At 41.5% G+C, this 16,296-nt stretch overlaps 1 protein-coding gene across 8 annotated transcripts in view; it reads right to left on the bottom strand.

Moving 5' to 3' along the window:
* The window catches only part of LOC145521081 (uncharacterized), a 489,520-nt gene that overhangs the window by 274,138 nt on the left and 199,086 nt on the right, over positions 1-16,296 (bottom strand). For 2 of the 8 annotated variants that reach the window (XR_014065083.1, XR_014065087.1), the window contains exon 3: positions 1,389-1,526. The exons of the other annotated variants lie outside the window; for them this stretch is intronic. The gene's annotated coding sequence lies outside the window, so the exon portion shown is untranslated. The remainder of the gene's footprint in view (positions 1-1,388; positions 1,527-16,296) is intronic. 8 annotated transcript variants of the gene reach the window in all.

Raw genomic sequence — 16,296 nt, 5'->3', positions numbered from 1 at the left:
AATGATCCTCTCCTTTAAAACAGAGGAGAAACAGAATATAATCTGGGTCCAGGCGAGATTTCTTCCTGGTTCTGAGTATAAATAGTCATCTGCTTGAAATTACAGATCTAGCCAAACAGTCCCTCAGTTACTGCTTCCATTAACTCCTTCAGAGCTCTGGGGAATCCCATTTCCTAGTTCAGTCTTCTTGTCACAAGTTGTTTAGAATGGTCAGCTTAAAACAAAGCAAGGAAATGAGTTTGAAAGTATCCAGAACAGAGAGGTGGATGGAAAGAAATACCCTAGAAAAGACACATCATCCAAAGAATTCTTTAATTCTTTCCAGGGACCAAGTAAGCACTGAATCTGAGGTGCTCTCTGGTTCATCACACCCAGCAACGCTCCTCAGTCAGTCATCATTCAGCACCTGTTGGAGCTGGGTACCATGTTACGATATGAAGAGGAACAAAAAGAACACATCCTGACCTTTACAGAGCTAGGATTCTAGTGGAGAAGTGCAGATGGCGGGGATAGAGGGGAATGTAATAATTTCTACCCAGTTTTGGGTATTAAGTGCTATGACTGAGTTATCAAGGAAACGAAACAGAGAAAACTAAATACCCATGGTTAGGGAAATCTACCATCAGGCTTTGAATGTGGAAATGCTGGAGATGCAACTGTCTCCACTGAACAATATGATGACTTTTGACATGAGAGGCTCTCCAGGTTATAAGCAAGAACTGGCCCAGATCAAAGTACAGAGCAGCACTGAGTTAAAAGATAAAATGATAAGTAAAACATTCAGTGTCAGGGTAGCATTAAAGTATGCAGTGTCTTAGTCACCTTGGGCTATGGTCACAGAGGACCATAGGCTGGGTGGCTTAAACAACAGGAATTCATTTAGTTAATTTACTTAGTTTAGTTCTGGAGGCTAAGAAGTCCAAGATGAAGGTGCCAGGTGATTCGGTTCCCCTGCAAGGGCCCTCTTTCTGGCTTGCAGACAGTCGTTTTCTCACTCTGTCCTCTTGTGGTGAAGAGAGACAAAACTTCAGTCTTTCACCTCTTATCAGGACACTAATGCCATCACAGGGCTCCACCCTTATGACCTCATCTAAACCTAAGTATCTTCCAAAGTGAAGTGAAGTCACTCAATCGTGTCTAACTCTTTGCGACCCCATGGACTGTAGCCTACCAGCTCCTCCAACCATGGGATTTTCCAGGCAAGAATACTGGAGTGGGTTGCCATTTCCTTCTCCAGGAGATCTTCCCTGGCTCAGGGATTGAACCTGGGTCTCCCGCATTGTAGGCAGACGCTTTACCTTTACCGTCTGAGCCACCAGGGAAGTCCTAAAGCATGCAAATACCATCACACTGAGGCTCTAGCATTTGAGTTTTAAGGAGACACATACCCTCAGTCCATGGCAGCTGGTGTGAACATTAGACATGCTTTGTCCTGTGCACAGAGACCAGAGTTTTTCTACCACAGTCACTGGTGAAGGTGGCTCCAGGGTGAAGGTGGTCTTTGCCTCTTCCCCAGGACTCCAGTTCTGTGAAAGAATGCAGAGAGGTCTCCAGTGTTGCCCAGCCTCAACCACCAATGAACCACCGTCCAAGTTTCTATGGCAAATCCCATGTCACCTTAAGGCATGTTTCCTGCCTAAAGGGGGAGAATTGAAATGCTGCATACAATTTCTCTTTCAATATTGCAAATGAGGAATATTACTCTCAAGCACATTCTTTCTTACATAACCGAGGACAGAAAAAAAATTTAATAGTGCGTTCCAATTAACTTTGATTTAGTTACAAAGCAATTGAAAAGCTTATTCATTCTAATCCTGAGGAATACTAATCTGGGTCAGACATGTTTCTGTGCTTTTAATAGAACAAAGAAAAGAAAACTACATCCTACATACATTGATAGTCACGGGCTTTGATTTTTAGGTGCCCGTTTTGAGCTATAAGGGACATTTCAGTGTTGTAAGATCAGGAATAAATGGCAGAATACTTCATTCTTTGTGAACACAGATGATAAGCTCATGCTCAGAAAGAATCTCCTTCAAAACAGTACTCCTTGTCTCCTTGGTCATTTTCAGAACTATGTGCACAGACTAAAAATAAAGCTAAAATTATTACTTTTGGAGAGTAGGGGGTAGTACACGGATAATGCAAGCCAATTATTAATGACATTCCAAAGTGACACAGTGATACAAATGAGGAACAGCATGTCCTCCTATTAATGCTTCCGAAACTATTTATGATCACGATTTAAAAAGTGAGTCTAAAATAGATGCTGTGCATCCATCATGGCCAAATTTGCAGAGCAGCTCAAAGAAATTGGGCCATGGATAACCAGATCATGACGTGCACAAGTAAGAATGCTCAAACCAGTGCAGCCCAACTGGAAACTGACAGGGTCCTTGACAGCTTGCAATGGCTGGTGGTTTTTATAGCCAGAAACACTACCCTGAGGATGAAATGGGATGCTCTCCAGGTGGAGCTGGGAGGTGGGGTGTGCCAAGTTTGCAGATAAAATTCACCAACAATGGAGACCAGTTGCCTGGCACTTGCAGCAAGTCTGTCTGAAACCACCTTCTTTCTTAATGTTTTCCTGTGGCTGAAGAGAAGAAACAAGTTCAACTTCTTCCTTAGAAATATTTGTGAATCATGGCAGCAATTAAACTTGTCATCAGAGTTGGGGAGGGAGACGCAAGGAGGTCAGGAAGGGTTGTGGACCTGTGTGTGTCTGTATTCAAGCACCCAATATGTTGCCGGGACACTGGAGATTGTCAGTAAAATATTACAGTTTCCTCATAAGCTGTTTTGGAGCATGATTTCAAAAGAGGAAAATGGATTTGCACCCACACTGGAGAAGGCTAATTGGGGTCAAGGAGACATCTAGGACTGGTTAAACACAGATGCAGGGTGGAAAGAGGAAGGCCTGGAACTTAAACCACCTGGGTGGGAACCCTGGTTCCACCAGTAACAACCTGTTTGGCCCAGCAAATCACATGGTTTTCTGGAACCACAGTTTTTCTCATCTGGAAAACGGAGTTGGCTATACCTACCTTTCAGGTTGTATGGCACTGCACACCCATCCTTCTTGCTGAAAAGGGGTAAACACCTTTCCCTGGTGGGAAACATTTGGGCCCCATGACCTGATGTTATTAGAAGAATAAAAAGAGGTTTTTGGTTTTGTTTTTGTTGTTGCTGTTGTTTTTGGCCACAATGATGGCATGTGAAATTTCCCTAACCAGGGACTGAACCTGTGCCCCCTGCAATGGAAGCATGGAATCTTAACCACTGGACCACCAAGGAAGTCCATGCTTTTTTTTTTCTTCAACTGTGCCACACAGCTTATGGGATCTTAGTTCCTGGACCAGGAATCGAATCCAGGCCCTCATTAGTGAACGCGTGGAGTCCTAACCACCAGATTGCCAGGGAATTTTTTTTTCTTTTTCAGGCTGCATAAACTTAATCTAATCAAGACAAACCTAGACAGCCTATGCTGCCAAAGGTCCATATAGTCAAAGCTATGATTTTTCCAGCAGTCATGTATGGATGTAAGTGTTGGATCATCAAGAAGGTTGAGTGCCAAAGAATTGATGCTTTTGAATTGTGGTGTTGGAGAAGACTCTTGAGAGTCCCTTGGACTGCAAGGAGATCAAACCAGTCAATCCTAAAGGAAATCAACCCTGAATATTCATTGGAAGGGCTGGTGCTGAAGTTAAAGCTCCAGTACTTGGGCCACCTGATGTTCAGAGCCAACTCACTGGAAAAGACCCTGATGCTGGGAAAGATTGAAGACAAAAGAAGAAGAGGGCGGCAGAGGATGAGATGGTCAGATAGCATCACGGATTCAATGGACATGAATTTGAGCAAACTCTGGGAGATAGTGAAGGACAGGGAAGCCTGGCATGTTGCAGTCCATGGGGTCACAAAGAGTCAGACATGACTTAGCAACTGAACAACAACAACAACAAATCTAATCAAAGAAAAATAAAATGTGACTCTTCTAAAGTGCCTTTGAAACCCATACCACTTTGTGTGTTCATCTTTCCCATAGGAGTAAGAGTGACTTAGAATTTTTCTCAGCTCCTTGGATGTTACTAGTGTGAAAGGCTTCCCCCAGGAAGAGTAGATCACAGGTTCCTACTTGAAAGAAGAAATCAAACTCAACAATTATTACAAATTTTCTTAATAGGAAACATGGTATATGTCAATGTACCTTGGTATTTTAAATTTGGTCCACCCTACCCTAAAAGAAAAAATACTTCTAAACTTTCCCCTCCTCCTTCTCCAGTCAGCTCTGTTTTCTCCAGTCAGTTCCATGGTTTTCCTCTACAATGAAACATGGTCATCCTCCTCCTTCCCTTTCCTCATCACCAAACACTAATTTGCAACAAAAAGAAAGAAAGGGTCCAGGATAAAAACCTAAAGTCTTTTCATGTCCTTCATTTGGAAAACAAAGTAAAAGTTAACTATTCAGGCTGCCAATCATGTTGTCTCTTAGACTTTAAGTTCTTGAAGTGGCTGCTGCTGCTGCTGCTAAGTCCCGTCAGTCGTGTCCAACTGTATGCGACCCCATAGACGGCAGCCCACCAGGCTCCTCCGTCCCTGGGATTCTCCAGGCAAGAACACTGGAGTGGGTTGCCATTTCCTTCTCCAATGCATGAAAGTGAAAAGTGACAGTGAAGTCGCTCAGTCGTGTCTGACTCTTAGCGACGCCACGGACTGCAGCCTATCAGGCTCCTCCATCCATGGGATTCTCCAGGCAAGAGTACTGGAGTGGGTCGCCAGTGCCTTCTCCTCTTGAAGTGGAGTTCAGTTCAGTTCAGTCACTCAGTTGTGTCCGACTCTTTGTGACTCCATGAACTGCAGCACGCCAGCCCTCTCTGTCCATCACCAACTCCCGGAGTCTACCCAAACCCATGTCCATCGAGTCAGTGATGCTTTCAATTTTCTTCAACATCTTAAGCATTGTCAAGTGTACCTTATGTTTTAAAATAAATGCTGCTGGAAAATAATGTTATCCTTTATGTAACTCAGAAGCAATCTGGTATAACAATTGATTGCATAGCAAAGCAAAGCTCTCACTGATATTTTGTTACAACCTCACATCCCAGTGTGTCCCTGGGCTCATAACCGCCATATGCATCTGAGCACAGTTCTGTTTAGAATGAGACAACTTGGGTACACATTCTAAGCTCCAGTCTTAGCAAAGCTCCCAACCAAAGTACCTTCCACACTACATGAAAGCAGTTCCCATGCTCCTCTTGTGATTACTGAAAAATCCCCCTCAAAGGAAATGGCATTCTTCAACTTTTCCTTTTTTTCACTTTTGATATATTTATTCCTGTCTTAATCAATCTATGAATGCTCTTCAACCTGAGCAGCTGTCCTCAGGAAGACAATGAGAATAAATGGATCTTTATTTTGTTTTAGAGGAAAAGAAGATTTGTTGAAACAGTTTACTGTGCAATGGTGCCTAGACCTCTGTACTAGAAGTCTGTGTACGGAAGAGAGATTTGTGGAGGAAATCTCTTAATTCTAACAGTAAGGGCTGCTTTGAGTTAATTGTGTTGAAGTAGTGTTTTAGTGATTCATGTTTAAGTGAAACCATTATTTTCTAGATCCTGCCAAAAACTTACCACAACTCATTCATGTGATTTTATTACAAATTAGGATTCCCATAATTTTGGAGGGAGACGTACATTTTAAAGTCTCTTGGGAAGGGGAGACCTATGCTTCAGGGAAATGAATTGCCCTGAAAAGCAGAACAAAGAAGAAAGCCTTGTTATAAACCTAGTGAGCTAGCCTAACTAGCTCAAGGGACATGAGCTAGCCTCATTTTACTACTTCTGTGGTGACATGAAATGTGCCAGGTGACACAGCCAAGGCCAAGAGGGATTTACTCAAAAGGATATATATACACAAAGAGAAAGAAGGAGAGTTTACAAAAGGTTTAGGAGTTTTGTTTCTGTTTTTTGTCTTGAATTTATAGATGAGTCATGAGAGTTGGGCCATAAAGAAGGCTGAGAGCTGAAGAATTAATGCTTTCAAATTGTGGTGCTAGAGAAGACTCCTGAGAGTTCCTTGGACAGCAAAGAGATCAACCTAGTCTATCCTAAAGGAAATCAGTCCTGAATATTCATTGAAAAGACTGATGCTGAAGCTGAAACTCCAATACTTTGGCCACCTGATGGGAAGAGCCAGCTCATTGGCAAAGACCCTGATGCTGGGAAAGATTGAAGGCAGGAGGAGAAAGGGAACGACAGAGGATGAGATGGCTGGATGGCATCACAGACTTAATGGACATGAATTTGAACAAACTCTGGGAGACAGTGAAGGACAGGGAAGCCTGGCGTTCTGCAGTCCACGGGGTCACAAAGAGTCAGACACCACTGAGAAACTGAACAACAATAACCATCACCATAGCCAAATCCTACAAATAAAAAAACACATTTTCCTTTTAGGGAGAGATGATGTATCTCTTCCCTTAGACGGCAGACAAGAACTTTGGAAACTCTTCTGAGTAGGGTGTGGGAACAGGAAGATGAAAGGAGAGAGGCAGCCTTTCTTTGCCAGTAAGCCCAGAGCCACTCAGCTAGAGTCACCTGGCCTAAAACAGGCACAGAAAGTTGAAAGCCTCTCTTTCCACCTCTCTCCCACCTTCAATCCTTCTAAGCGTGCTAAGTCACTTCAGTACTGGAATGAGTTGCCATTTCCTCCTCCAAGGGATCTTCCCGACCCAGGGATCGAACCTGCATCTCTTACTCTCCTGCATTGGCAGGTGGATTCTTCACCACTAGTGCCACCTGAAAAGTCCTTCAATCCTTCTGCCCCACACCAAATATTTGCTGCCATGATATTTATTTATTTATTTACTCATGGAGACCTATAGGCCAGGTGAGTGATGGCTCAGCATTATTTGAAACTAACGCTTTCATTCTAGTGTCTCATCATACTACATATCAGGTATATAAGTGCCCAGGGCTTCTCCAGTGGCTCAGCATGAAGAATCCTCCAGCCAATGCAGGGGACACAGGAGACGCAAGTTCATTCCCTGGGTTGGGAAGATCCCCTGGAGGAAAGCATGGCAACACACTCCAGCATTCTTCCCAGGAAATTACAATTCTGCCAGGAAGAGAAGACTGGAGGGCTAAGTCCATAGGGTCACATGGCTGAAGTGACTGAACATATATGTGCCATGGGCTTTCCAGGTGGCGCTAGTAGTAAAGAACCCATCTGTCGATGCAGGAGATGCCAGTTCTACCCCTGGGTTGGGAAGATTCCCTGGAGGAGAACATGGCAACCCACTCCAGGATTCTTGCCTGGAGAATCCCATGGACAAAGGAGCTTGGCAGACTACAGTCCAGTTCAGTTCACTTTAGTCACTCAGTCGTATCCGACTCTGCAACCCCATGAACTACAGCACGCCAGGCCTCCCTGTCCATCACGAACTCCCGGAGTCTGCCCAAACCCACGTCCATTGAGTCGATGATGCCATCCAGGCATCTCATCCTCTATTGCCCCCTTCTCCTGCTGCCCTCAATCTTTTCCAGCATCAGGGTCTTTTCAAATGAGTAAGCTCTTCACATCAGGTGGCCAAAGTATTGGAGTTTCAGCTTCAGCATCAGTCCTTCTAATGAACACCCAGGACTGATCTCCTTTGGGATGGACTGGATGGATCTCCTTACATTCCAACGGACTCTCAAGAGTCTTCTCCAACACCACAGTTCAAAAGCATCAATTCTTTGTCACTCAGCTTTCTTTATAGTCCAACTCTCACATCCATACATGATTACTGGAAAAACCATAGCCTTGACTAGATGGACCTTTGTTGGCAAAGTAATGTCTCTGCTTTTTAATATGTTGTCTAGGTTGGTCCTAATTCCTTCCAAGGAGTAAGCGTCTTTTAATTTCATGGCTGTAGTCACCATCTGCGGTGATTTTGGAGCCCACAAAAATAAGGCAGCCACTGTTTCCACTGTTTCCCCATCTATTTGCCATGAAGTGATGGGACCAGATGCCATAATCTGAGTTTTCTGAATGTTGAGGTTTAAGCCAACTTTTTCACTCTCCTCTTTCACTTTCATCAAGAGGCTCTTTACTTCTTCCTCACTCTCTGCCACGAGGGTGGTGTCATCTGAACATCTGAGGTTATTGATATTTCTCCCAGCAATCTTGATTCCAGCTTGTGTTTCATCCAGCCCAGCATTTCTCATGATGTACTCTGCATATAAGTTAAATAAGCAGGGTGACAATATACAGCCTTGACGTACTCCTTTTCCTATTTGGAACCAATCTGTTGTTCCATGTCCAGTTCTAACTGTTGCTTCCCGACCTGGATACAGGTTACTCAAGAGGCAGGTCAGATGGTCTGGTATTCCCATCTCTTTCAGGATTTTCCACAGTTTGTTGTGATCCACACAGTCAAAGGCTTTGGCATAGTCAATAAAGCAGAAATAGATGTTTTTCTGGTTATCTCTTGCTTTTTCAATGATCCAGCGGATGTTGGCAATTTGACCTCTGGTTCCTCTGCCTTTTCTAAATCCAGCTTGAACATCTGGAAGTTCACGGTTCACATATTGCTGAAGCCTGGCTTGGAGAATTTTAAGCATTATTTTACTAGCGTGTGATATGAGTGCAATTGTGCGCTAGTTTGAGCATTCTTTGGCATTGCATTTCTTTGGGATTGGAATGAAAACTGACCTTTTCTGGTCCTGGGGCCACTGCTGAGTTTTCCAGATTTGCTGGCATATCGAGTACAGTACTTTCACAGCATCATCTTTCAAGATTTGAAATAGCTCAACTGGAATTCCATCACCTCCACTAGCTTTGTTCGTAGTGATGCTTCCTAAGGCCCACTTGACTTCAGATTCCAGGATGTCTGGCTCGAGGTGAGTGATCACAACATCGTGATTGTCTGGGTCGTGAAGAACTTTTTTGTACAATTCTTCTGTGTATTCTTGCCACCTCTTCTTAATATCTTCTGCTTCTGTTAGGTCCATACCATTTCTGTCCTTTATTGAGCCCATCTGTGCATGAAATGTTCCCTTGATATCTCCAATTTGCTTGAAAATATCTCTAGTCTTTCCCATTCTATTGTTTTTCTCTATTTCTTTGCATTGATCGCTGAGGAAGGCTAAATCTCTCCCTGCTATTCTTTGGAACTCTGCATTCAAATGGGTATATCTTTCCTTTTCTCCTTTGCTTTTCACTTCCTGTCTTTTCACAGCTATTTGTAAGGCTTCCTCAGATAGTCATTTTGCTTTTTTGCATTTCTTTTTCTTGGGGATGGTCTGGATTCCTGTCTCCTGTACAATGTCACGAACCTCCATCCATAGTTCATCAGGTGTTCTGTCTATCAGATCTAGTCCTTTAAATCTATTTCTCATTTCTATTGTAGAGTCATAAGGGATTTGATTTAGGTCATACCTGAATGGTCTAGTGGTTTTCTCCACTTTCTTCAATTTCAGTCTGAATTTGGCAATAAGGAGTTCATGATCTGATCCACAGTCAGTGCCTGGTCTTGTTTTTGCTGATTGTATAGAGCTTCTCCATCTTTGGCTGCAAAGACTATAATCAATCTGATTTCAGTATTGACCATCTGGAGATGTCCATGTGTAGAGTCTTCTCTTGTGTTGTTGGAACAGGGTGTATGCCAAAAAATTAGTCTCTCTCTGTTTCCATTGTTTCCCCATCTATGTGCCATGAAGTGATGGGACCAGATGCCATGATCTTGGTTTTTGGAATGTTGAGTTTAAGCCAACTTTTTCACTCTCCTCTTTCACTTTCATCAAGAGGCTCTTTAGTTCTTCTTTGCTTTCTGCAATAAGTGTTGTGTCATCTGCATATCCGAGGTTATTGATATTTCTCCTGGCTGTCTTGATTCCAGCTTGTGTTTCATCCAGCCTGGCATTTCTCATGATGTGCTTTGCATATAACTTAAATAAGCAGGGTGAAAATATACAGCCTTGACATACTCCTTTTCCTATTTGGAACCAGTCTGTATTTCCATGTCCAGTTCTAACTGTTACTTGTTGACCTCCATACAGATTTTTCAGGAGGCAAGTAAGGTGGTCTGCTATTCCCATCTCTTGAAGAATTTTCCAGTTTATTGTGATCCACACAAAGGCTTTGGCATAGTCAATAAAGCAGAAATAGATGTTTTTCTGGAACTCTCTTGCTTTTTCAATGATCCATCGGATGTTGGCAATTTGATTTCTGGTTCCTCTGCCTTTTCTAAATCCAGCTTGAACATCTGAAAGTTCACAGTTTACATACTGTTGAAGCTTGGCTTGGAGAATTTTGAGCATTACTTTGCTAGCGTGTGAGATGAGTGCAATTGTGCGGTAGTTTGAACATTCTTTGGCATTGCCATTCTTTGGGATTGGAATGAAAACTGACCTTTTCCAGTCCTGTGGCCACTGCTGAGTTTTCCAAATTTGCTGGCATATTGAGTGCAGCGCTTTCACAGCATCACCTTTCAGGATTTGAAATAGCTCAACTAGAATTCCATCACCTCCACTAGCTTTGTTTGTAGTGATGATTTCTAAGGCCCACTTGACTTCACATTCCAGGATGTCTGGCTCTAGGTGAGTGATCACACCATCGTGGTTATCTGGGTCATGAATATTGTTTTTGTATAGTTCTTCTGCGTATTCTTGCCACCTCTTCTTAATATGTTCTTCTCCATACCATTTCTGTCCTTTATTGTGCTCATCTTTGTATGAAGTGTTCCCTTGGTATCTGTAATTTTCTTGAAGAGATCTCTAGTCTTTCCCATTCTATTGTTTTCCTCTATTTCTTTGCACTGAACCCTGAGGAAAGCTTTCTTATCTCTCCTTGCTATTCTTTGGAACTCTGCATTCAAATGGGTATATCTTTCCTTTTCTCCTTTGCCTTTTGCATCTTTTCTTTTCTCAGCTATTTTTAAGGCCTCCTCAGACAACCATTTTGCCTTTTTACATTCCTTTTTCTTGGGGATGGTCTTGATCACTGCCTCCTGTACAATGTCACGAACCTCTGTCCATAGTTCTTCAGGCACTGCTTATCAGATCTAATCCCTTGAATCTATTTGTCACTTTACTGTATAACTGTAAGGGATTTGATTTAGATCATACCTCAATGGTCTAGTGGTTTTCCTTACTTTCTTCAATTTAAGTCTGAATTTGACAGTAAGGAGTTCATGAGCTGAGCCACAGACAGCTCCTAGTCTTGCTTTTGCTGACTGTATAGAGCTTCTCCATCTTTGGCTGCAAAGACTATAATCAATCTGATTTCAGTATTGACCATCGGGTGATGTCCATGTGTAGAGTCTTCTCTTGTGTTGTTGGGTCAGGGTGTTTGCTATGACCAGTACATTCTCTTGGCAGAATGCTATTAGCCTTTGCCCTGCTTCATTCTGTACTACAAGGCCAAATTTGCCTGGTATTCCAGGTGTTTCTTGACTTCCTACTTGTGCATTCCAGTCCCCTATAATGAAAAGGACATCTTTTTTGGGTGTTAGTTCTAGAAGGCCTTATAGGTCTTCATAGAACTGTTCAGCTTCAGCTTCTTCGGTGTTACTGGTCGGGGCATTGACTTTAATTACCATGATAATGAATGATTTGCCTTGGAAACAAACAGAGATCATTCTGTTGTTTTTGAGATTGCATCCAAGTACTGCATTTAGGACTCTCTTGTTGACTATGAAGGCTACTCCATTTCTTCTAAGGGATTCCTGCCCACAGTAGTAGATATAATGGTCATCTGAGTTAAATTCACCCATTCCAGTCAATCTTAGTTCACTGATTCCTAGAATGTCGATGTTCACTCTTGTCATCTCCTGTTTGACCACTTCCAATTTGCCCTGATTCATGGACCTAACATTCCAGGTTCCTATACAATATTGCTCTTTACAGCATCGAATCTTGCTTCTATCACCAGTCCCATTCACAACTGGGTGTTGTTTTTGCTTTGGCTCCATCCCTTCATTCTTTCTGTAGTTATTTCTCCACTGATCTCCAGTAGCATATTGGGCACCTACCGACCTGGGGAGTTCATCTTTCAGTGTCCTATCTTTTTGCCTTTTCATACTGTTCATGTGGTTCTCAAGCCAAGAATACTGAAGTCCATAGGGTCTCAACGTCGTACACTACCAAAGTGACTTAGCATGCACGCTCGCATATATGTTCTGTATATACAAGCATAGTGATTGTGTACATAATAATATGTCGGTAGAAAGTAAAGCCATCAGTGAAATATTATGAAGACTTCTATATAAACAGGTAAAACTTGGGAGAAATTTCTCAACATCTATATGTTCTACCCTATTTTCAGTGCCAAGAGCTCATTGAGGTAGCACCATTCATTGGAAAGGGCACTAGACTGGAATCTGAAAACTGTGGACTTATTGTCACCCCCAGCCCAACAGGGTGGGTTATGTGAGCCACCTATTCTTAAATGTCATCTCTCTAAGCATCTGTTTCCTTATTCCCAAGTACTCTTGGGTTCCTTTCTAGCTCTTAATTTAAAATTCCCCATACTCATATTTCTATTGATCATTCTGGATAAAATACCAACTCCTAATTCAACAAAAGTATAAATTATTACCAGGAACAACAGCTCCAACACAAGAAAAATTATTATTGAAGCCATTTTTCTTCCCTATGAAATTAGTGAGTATGGCAACATCTCCAAAATTTAGTAGTAGATTTTCCCAGTATTCTGCATGTCAGAAGAAACTGCATGTATAGAGAAGTATCTAGTGCCCTCAATGGAAAAAATTATCAGCATGGAGTAGATTATTTCCATGAAGGTTGGGAGAATTTTGGCATTTTAGAAAGTCCTTTGTCTTTATCCAAACTCCACAATCCATGGTGAAAACGATGGACTTCTTTTCATCCTCAACCCCTGATAGTAGCTGGTTCAATGTATATGTAGAAATTGTTTAAAAATTTACCCAAATTTTCAGTTTTTTAATAACAAAGATATCACTCCAGATTTCATCACTTTTAATATCCCACTCTTGCTTCTCCATGACCTACGATACCTGGATTACAGAAAGGTACAGTCTGTAACTATGAAAGAACATTTCATCATGATCAACAAAAAAGCACTTATTAAGTCATAATTATACTTGATGCTTCACTGATCACCTTACAAGGAAAAAAAGAAAGAACAACAGTAACATGGTCTTTCCCTTTTAACTGCACACAGTCTATTACTGGAATAATACACTGAACCAGTGTTCTAGGGACATACAGATAGCAAAACGAAACAGCACCAGTCATCAAGAAGGTATAAATGGCACACAAGGGTGTGCAGTAAATTATATGCATAACTGAGAATGGAACAATATAAAGGTCTAGAAATGTTGAGATAAGATAAAACATCTGAGTTCTGAATCTGAGCAGACGTCCTTGATTTTCCAGTGGGGTATTGTTCTTTGGATGGTGGGCTGAGGGCTCAGAAAAAACTCATAAAAACAAGTGGGATAATCAATCTAGAGGGCTCAGCCCTTATGATAGGATGACAGAATTCTACTCCCCCCGTAAAGCCACCTGGGGCCCTAGACCCACCAAACAATCTTTGGAGCAGAGGATGGTGCGGCAGCTGACTACCTGTTGGCACAGACTGATAGGAGAGCAAGAAGCCTGACAGGAACATAGAGATAGTGGTCCCAATAAAAGGACACAGTTTTACATCCAGGCAGAGGAAAGAGCGAAGAGATTGGTAAGGATGCATTCTCTTCAGCAGCATGTGGCTTCTTATGTGTCTCACCTGCACCATATACCGTTGCTTTCTTTTTGCTCTGAGTACCTTAGTATTTTGCATCTGAGAACAATGTCCTACTTATCTCTAGTATCTTAATATGCTGAAACTTACCACAAACTTGACGTTTCTGTGGGATATTATTGTGAAATGGTTCACATCCCTAGATCATTCCTTCTCAACTGTTCCTCAAGGGCTTAAATATAGCACTTAACTCTCAGAGTGATTCAAATGGCTTAAAATAATTCACAAACATATTCCTCAAAGGAAGTAGGGGAAAGATAGGAGGTGGAATGCAAATGAGCTGATGGGTTTTGTCAACACTGAGACAGGTGACTAGACTGTAACAAACAGACCAGGGGGAGTCTGGAGTTAGCAGTAGAATGAATTTCCTCTCAATCAGATTATTGCGGCCAGGAGTTAGTTGCTGGATTTAGAAAGAATGTAGAGGTTAACAAAACTAAAAACCCTGGTCCTTAAGCAATAAACTATGTAGATGAAGGATGTGATGATCAAGGCAGAAAATTCCTCTTTAACTCTCTTAAGCTACATCTATGTGTCAATAGACTTTCTATAGCTATATGGTGGTGGTGGTCTAGTCGCTAAGTCGTGTCCAACTTGGTAGCCATTGATTTTCTCAAGGAAAGATGGTGCCCAAGGATAGATACCAGACAGGATGTTTGGGGGGAAAAAGTGAGAAGGGGCAGTGCATGGAACTATTGCCCAAGTCTATAAATGCTACAAAGAAACACTCTTTTGTATTTTAAAGCCATATTCTGTAAGCTTATAAATTAATTCACCAGAAATTTATTTTGTAGCCATCACACATCAGGCACTAAGCCAGGCCCTAAGGGTACAAAAGTAAATAAGTAATATAATTGATCATTATAATAGCTTTTATTATTGGGAGCCTAACATGTGCCAGGAACTCTGCTTCCATTATGCAATGGAATGGCCCACAACACACCCCTAAATGAGGCATTAAGTTCCCACTTTGCCAATGAAAAACTAGGAGGAAGAAAGGAAGGCTCTGGGAGATGACATGAAAGTGGTTGGTCTCAGGGAACTCCAGTGCAGGAGCGAGATAAGCAAACTAATGTTGACGATATCCTATGGTAAATACCAAAAGAGAGATTTTTTTAAAAAGAGAAAAGAGGAGCTCAGCATAAGGGAAGGGAGATAGGAGGGGATTGAGGAAGGTAAGAAGGAGTGTGGGGGAGGGGAAGAGGGACGTGGGTGGAGGGAGAGAAGCCCAGCACACGAAGAAGACAAATAGTCCCAGAAGAGAGATATGGGCAACATGAGCTGTCTTTCAACCATACCCACAAAAGCTTCCCTCTACATTTCTGCAGGATGAAGAATGTTGCTAAGAGAAAGCAGCAGGGCTCAAGCACAGTGTTTCTGGAAAGACACAGAGGCTCTGACAAGACGTTTTTTATCAGCCTAAAGAAGAGGGGGCATTTATCATGACAGACTAATTGCTCACTTTGAGTTAGATATTGTTCTATCTATCTAGGTACCCTATGTGGCTATGTAGTAATGACAGATTTTTAAACAAACAATACAAAGCTAGTATGTCTAAATGAACATCCCAAAGTAGTTAGTCACCTTAAGCATATATGCTGATTTCAGTGTCCATCTCCACCCCCTACCTCCATTGTTCAAAGCATTTCAGGTACAACTCTTTTGAAATTGCCTTCATAGCTTGCAATATGTTCTTTTGAATATCTTTAATGCTGGAAACTCTTTACTGGTGGAAACGTAATATTTTTGGTTTTGTGTTAGGTCAAAAATCATTTTGAGCTAAATCCATGATGAGTGAGTAAATTGGGTAAAAATAATGGAAAGTGCCACCTAAATGTCAGTCACTAAGCTAAGTGTATTTTATAAATCATCTCACCTAATTTAATCCTCATCACAAATCTGTAAAATGGATATTAGTGTTCATTTTTAATACCTCTTTAATAATTATAAAATTAGAGTATGTTCACTGAAGGAAGTCTGGAAAATCTAGAAAAGTAGAAAAAAGAAACCAAACCTCCTTCAAGTTCTCACCACTCAGATCTAACCACTATTGACATTACCATGCTTATTGGTCTAGACTTTTTCTGTGAGTGATTCTATAAATATGCTCTTTTGCCCAAAACTAATCACACAGTACATAATTTTATAATTATTCACTTAATAATATATTCTGAACAGATTTTCAAGTCACTGAATTTCTTCTACAAAATCATCTCTATTTACTATTCTGTATTCTTTTACGTGGCTATTTAGTACTCCAGTATTTCAATATTTCATACGAATGTTCTTCACAGAGACGTCTTTGTGGAGTCCTGTGATCACTTCCTTCAGATAATTTCTCTAAGTAAAATTGCTGAATTCAAGACATGCATACATATATTTAGTGGCTGTCATGGTTTCCCCAACTTTTAGATGAGTAAATAAAAATTCAAAGAAGTACATTGAACAAAGAAGTCATAAATCCAGAATGTAGCATAGATTGGATTTGACCCAGGTCTATGACTCTCTAAAGACTGTGATCTTTTTTCCACAATG

The sequence above is a fragment of the Giraffa tippelskirchi genome, chromosome 9 (assembly GCF_054371585.1).
Source record: "Giraffa tippelskirchi isolate mGirTip1 chromosome 9, T2T-mGirTip1v1.2.pri, whole genome shotgun sequence".
In the NCBI taxonomy this organism is placed as follows: Eukaryota; Metazoa; Chordata; class Mammalia; order Artiodactyla; family Giraffidae; genus Giraffa; species Giraffa tippelskirchi.
This window is presented reverse-complemented; position numbering and strand designations above follow the sequence as displayed.